Below are 5,794 nucleotides of genomic sequence, written 5' to 3'. Positions count from 1 at the left end.
TATGGAGCTTTTTCCTATACTCTCTACTTTGTTTTTATTATTGTAGAACCAAGCACTCACACTAGGGAACCAGAAATGAGAACATTACCTGAAAACTGTAATGCTGATCGTAAAAAGAAAAGGGTGGTTGAAACCACTCTTGTGGAACGTTGCTACATAAAGAACAATCGTATGCTCTTCACATTTGTTGGCCCAAAGGTAAAATTTTTAAAAAAAATATTTTCTCAATTGTTTTTACGTATCATCTCTCATATGCACATAATGATGCCAAACAACCTAGGTATAAGTTTTAGGCCTCGGAGTCCTAATAACAAGGATAACAACAATTGTGGTTTATGTAGAGAATCAACATTTGTAGACTATGGTGGGAGTAGTCAATTCTGTGGTAAATCAGCATATAACAAAAGAATCAGAATGTAAGCCAAAAGTATAACTTGATTAATATAAATAGGAAAATTCATTTATGAAGGGAAAGTTATACTTAGTCTTTGGTATGTTATGATAAGTTCCTCCTCTTTCTAGTTCCTCAGGGCTTTGTAATGAAGGGCCATTGAATATTGTCAAAGACTTTTCCTGCAACTATTGAAATTATCTTATGATTTTTGTCCTTGATTCTTTATCTGGTGTATTAGTTTTATTAGTTTTCATATATTAAACCCTTCTTGCATTCCTTGACTAAAACCAGCTGAATCATTGTGTATGGTATGTGTGTGTGTGTGTGTGTGTGTGTGTGTGTGTGTCCCTAGAGACTTAACCAAGGTGTACTCTACAACTGGTCACACTTCCAGCTCCTTTTGTTGTTAACTTTGAGTCCAGGTCTCTAAATTTCCCATGTTTATTGAAACTACAAATCACCTGACACAACCTCCTGAATTTCTGGGATTGCAAAAATACACCACTTTGTCTAGCATTGTTTGGTGTTTTTAGTGTGATGTTGAATATATTTTACAAGTATTTTATGAAGATTTTTAGACTACAGCCCTCAAGGATATTGGCCTGTAGTCTTCTTTCCTTGTTGTGTCCTTATTTTCCTTTTTAATCAGGGTAATACTGACTTTGTAGAATTACTTTGGAAGTGTCTTTCCTTCTCTCTTATATATAAAGGTGGGTCATTTGTATCAGTTCTTCTTTGAATATCTGATAAAATTCAGCCCTGTGTTCACCTCTGGTCCTGGAGGCTTTTTTTAACTGCTTCAATATAATTGGCTGTTATTAGGTTGGTTTTCTGCATTCCCTTGATTCATATTCTGAGTTGTTTAGATTCATATCTAGTACTTCATACATATATTCTAGGTTTTTCCATTTTTTACCATGTCAGTCTTCATAATGTTTTTCTAGATGTCCCTGTTTATTGAACAATAGGTTTTCCAGATAATTCCTAGTAGTGTTCTGGATTTCAGTGTTGTCTGTTATAATATTTCTCTTTTGGTTTCTAGGTTTATTTATTTGTTTCTTCTTTCCCTTTCCTTTCATTACCTCGGTTAGGGGTTTATCAATCTCGATTCCCTTTTCAGAAATAAACTCTGTTCCTTTATTACTTTGTATTTTTTCTTTATTTTCTATTTTATAGTTTAAACTCTGATAATTAATATTTCTTTTATTCTTCTTGTTCAAATTGATTTGTTGTTGTTTTTATAATATCTTGAGTTGCAACATTAGGTTTTTTATTTGAAATCTCTCAGATTTTTAAATGTAGAAAGTCATTTTTATGAAGTTTCCTCTTACAACTGCTTTTGCAGATCAGGGGAGAGAGATGGGAAGGGAAAAGAAAGGGACTACTATGTAAATTTATGTATTTGTCATAAAGAATTCCACTAATATGTATGAATATGCTTCAATTAAAGAAAATAAAACACTGGAAAAAAACTGTTTTCATTGTATCCCATAGATCCTGAGATGCTGTATCTCTATTCTCATTTCATTCTGAGGTTTTCAAAAATTGACCCCAACTTCATCAGTGATCCATTGAACATGCAAATGTATTGGTCATTCTCCAAGTGTTCGTACAGTTTTTGTAGATTTTTATTGCTGTTTAATTCTTTTTCTTAGTTCATTGTTGTACATAATATCAGGGTTCATTTTGACAGAATTATAAAGCATGGAATAAAACTTTGTCCAATTAAGTACCCAATACTTTCCCATTCCCTTCCATCCTTTCTCCTGATATTACCTTTCCTCTAGTCTACTGATCATTCTTCTGTTTATTTATAGTTGTCTTAATTTGTGCTTTATGGATATACATAAAGGTCAAAGTCATAGTGATATTCTTACATGTATACACAGGAAAGTTTGTTCAGATTCATTTCTTTCCCTCCTCTCTCCAGCCTTAATTCATTTCCTCTACTCATCTGTTCTCTCTTTTATTTTTCATAAAATTCCCCATTTTTACCCTTTTTTTATTTTTTATTTTTTTGGGTGCTGGGGATCGAACCCAGGGCCTTGTGTTGCAAGGCAAGCACTCTACCGACTGAGCTATCTCCCCAGCCCCTTACCCTTTATTTTTGTCTACCTTCTTCAAATTACAGAAAACATTCTTCAAATGATGGAAACCTTTTACTTTCTAAGTCTCTTGTCTGTTTCACTTAGCATGATATATTTTCTTTTTTTTCCCCATCATCAATATTTATTGAGCATTTACAGTGTACTAGGCACAATAGAACATACAGAAAACATTATCCCTGCTCTTGAGGAGCTTACATTCTAAAAGGGGGAAAAATACAACTCTTTTAAAATGGCATTTTGTTTGGTGTTTCCTGTAAAGTCCTGAGGAAATATTCTGTAGGGTGAGTTTTGGGTATAATTTAGCCCCATCATTATTTAAAGAGAGGAAGAGGAAGGATTTTAAAGGCAGACAATGACAGACCATTCAGTATTGGTGGGGTTTACAGGGAGATAAACACAATCTCATCAACTAAGGAGAGATGTGCTGCAGTTAACAGGATATGGGGAATAGTTGGTGGGATGCAAGCAAAGGAAGCAGGGTGGGTATCTTAGACATTGAGTGGAGCCAGAAAGATTATGTGGCCTTTTCCCAAGTACATGGTCACCAAATAGGAATGGTTGGTGACAAGTCAGAAGGCTAAGAAAGGAAGGTAATCTTGTACACCTGACAAGGATCAAAATTGAAGGCAGGCTATAGAATATCAAGAAATTCTTAAAAGCCAAAATGATTTGGAAGCACAAAACTTACAGTTAATGCTACCCAGTGTCATGATGGGCCAAGAACATTGTGACTTCCTAAGTTAGAAAATGCCATATACCAAAATTTTGAATGGAATATAATACGCTTTTCCAATCAATCTCAACGTCCCCCAGAAAATTTTTTTTCATTTTTTTTTTTGGTGGGGAGGGAAGAGGGGGAACATGAGACATGGTTGAGAATGGTAGTTATATTAGTAGTATTTTTGTTGTTATAAACTTTGCATTTAAATTTGGTAAAAGCCCATTAGCTGCCAAGAGGGAATAAGGAATACATTTCCAAGAATGTACAATTTACTTTAGAGAAGTTTCAAAACCACAAGACTAATTTACATGAAAAGCTGTAGAGAAGTAGTTGAAAAGTCCATTCATAAAACTTTTGTTCCCCTTACATGAACTTAATACATGGGTTCTTAACAATTATGCTTGAATTGCTCATGAAAATTTCATAAGACATTAAACAAAGCTAGCCATCATCTCAAGTTATTTCCATTAACTATTTTTACAGCACATGTGTGTTAGGCAAGTATCGAAAAAAAATCAAAAACAAAACAAAACAAAAACCTAAAAAAAGTTAAATACATTGGTTTTGTTTTGTTTACTGCTGAACTTGATATACATAAAGTAATGAATATTAAGCAATTCAGTTTTACTACATCTTTACTTTTATATTTGTTCTTAGGTTGCCTAAAACATTTAAATACAAATAAAATGTGTAGCAAAAATAATGAAAGCAAACATCAGGTAACTTTATAAATAATGGAATGTGAACCGTTTCTGCCCTTATCCAGAGTAAATTGGGTCACAACTTTGTTCAAAAGAGCACTTCTGCAGCTGTAGTCAAAGCTGTGCCCACTGAGATTGACTATTCCACAGAAACACATGATTCACACATGTAGGATCCATGGAATATCTGTTTCTATTACATCCTTGTAAGTGCTCCAAACCTTAAAGTACCTACAATAACTACACCTGTGACTGCAACCAATGATCCCTTTTATTCCCCACCAGGACAAACCAATATTTAGGCAGTTTTCTTTGCTTAGACATGGAAGCAGTTTTAACACTGGCCCTGTGAAGCCACAATGTACCTAAAAGTACTATGCCAAACATTTATAACTTGTATAAAAATTTCACATCCCCATATTGGCCACCTCAAGATGAAAACAAATAACTCTCTAAATGTTAACTGACTCTGCTTCCCTAATAGTAAACATAAAAAACACATGGGAAATATAGAAATTCAAATAGCAGTAACATAAACCTGTCAAATTGTAAACAAAAAACTATTTGTGGGACAGCATGGATGACAAATCGTCTACTGTGTAAATTCTAGAATGAGGCAGACAAAAGTTGGAAGGCTGGTTAATTTTCCCCTCCTTCTACTGCTTCGGCTTTGTCTCCTTGGTATCTGATATCCACAATGTCAAGTTGTCTCTCAGTAATTTCATTATTAGCGTGCTGTCTTTGTATGATTTTTCACTGAATGTATCAAGTTGATCAATGGCTTCATCAAAAGAAATTAAGAAATTAAGGGCCAGACCCAATCTGATAGGATATGTTGGCTGCATTTCCTTTTTGCTGATTTCAAAAGCTTCTTGGTAGGCTTGTTGTGACTGATCCACAATCCCTTTCGTATCATCACCAGCAGCAACCTCAACCAAGTAACGGTAATAGTCTCCTTTCATTTTCAAATAGAAGACTTCGCTCTCTGCTTGTGAAGCATTAGGGATCAAGAGTTTTTCCAAAAGAGACAGTACATCATTGCAGATATCTCTTAACTCAGTCTCAGTTTTCTCTCTGTATTCTCGAGGCATCTGCTGCTTTTTCTCAGCACCTTCCGTCTTTTGCTCAATACTTGAGATGACCCTCCAAGATGACCTAAGGGCTCCTGCAACATTTTTATAAGCAACTGAGAGAAGATTCCTCTCCTCATTAGACAATTCAGCTTCTTGCTCAGTTACAGACTTCATGTAGGCTGCCATGTCATCATATTGTTCAGCCTGCTTAGCCAGTTTGGCCTTCTGCACCATCTCATTTTTATCCATGACTGTATGTTCTGGTAGTATGCTGGCCTGGCCAGACCTCGTCCACTCTCGGCCAGGCTCTCCCCCTACCCCCAGGTCCCCGGGGTCCCCAGCCCCTCCACAGCAGGGTGTGGAGGCTGCGCGAGGGTGATATATTTTCTTGTTTCATTCATTTACCAGCAAATGCCATGATTTCATCCTCATTTATGACTTAGTAAAACTTCATTATAGGGGCTGGGATAGGAGCTTGGTTATAGAGCACTTGCCTGGCACATATGAGGAACTAGTTTTGATTCTCAGCACCACATTAAAAAAAAAAAAACAAAATAAAGATATTGTGTTCATCAACAAAGAAAAGTATTAAAAAATCATATACACACACATATTTACACACCTTTATGTACATATATGTTTGTGTGCATGTATATATATATTGCTTGTTTATTAATCTACTGATCGGTACCTAGACTGATTACATTGCCTGGCTATGTTGAATTGTGCTGCTATATACATTATGTTTTTACCAATATGTAATATGCTTATTTTTAGATCTTTTGAATATGTATTAG

At 35.2% G+C, this 5,794-nt stretch overlaps 1 pseudogene; it reads right to left on the bottom strand.

Annotated features, from left to right (window-relative positions):
• Positions 1–4,563: 4,563 nt before the first annotated feature.
• LOC124974148 (14-3-3 protein zeta/delta-like) lies at positions 4,564–5,246 on the bottom strand (annotated as a pseudogene).
• Positions 5,247–5,794: the final 548 nt, after the last annotated feature.

The sequence above is a fragment of the Sciurus carolinensis genome, unplaced genomic scaffold (genome assembly GCF_902686445.1).
Source record: "Sciurus carolinensis unplaced genomic scaffold, mSciCar1.2, whole genome shotgun sequence".
In the NCBI taxonomy this organism is placed as follows: Eukaryota; Metazoa; Chordata; class Mammalia; order Rodentia; family Sciuridae; genus Sciurus; species Sciurus carolinensis.
Note: the sequence above shows the minus strand (reverse complement) of the source record. Positions and strands in the feature narration are given on the sequence as shown.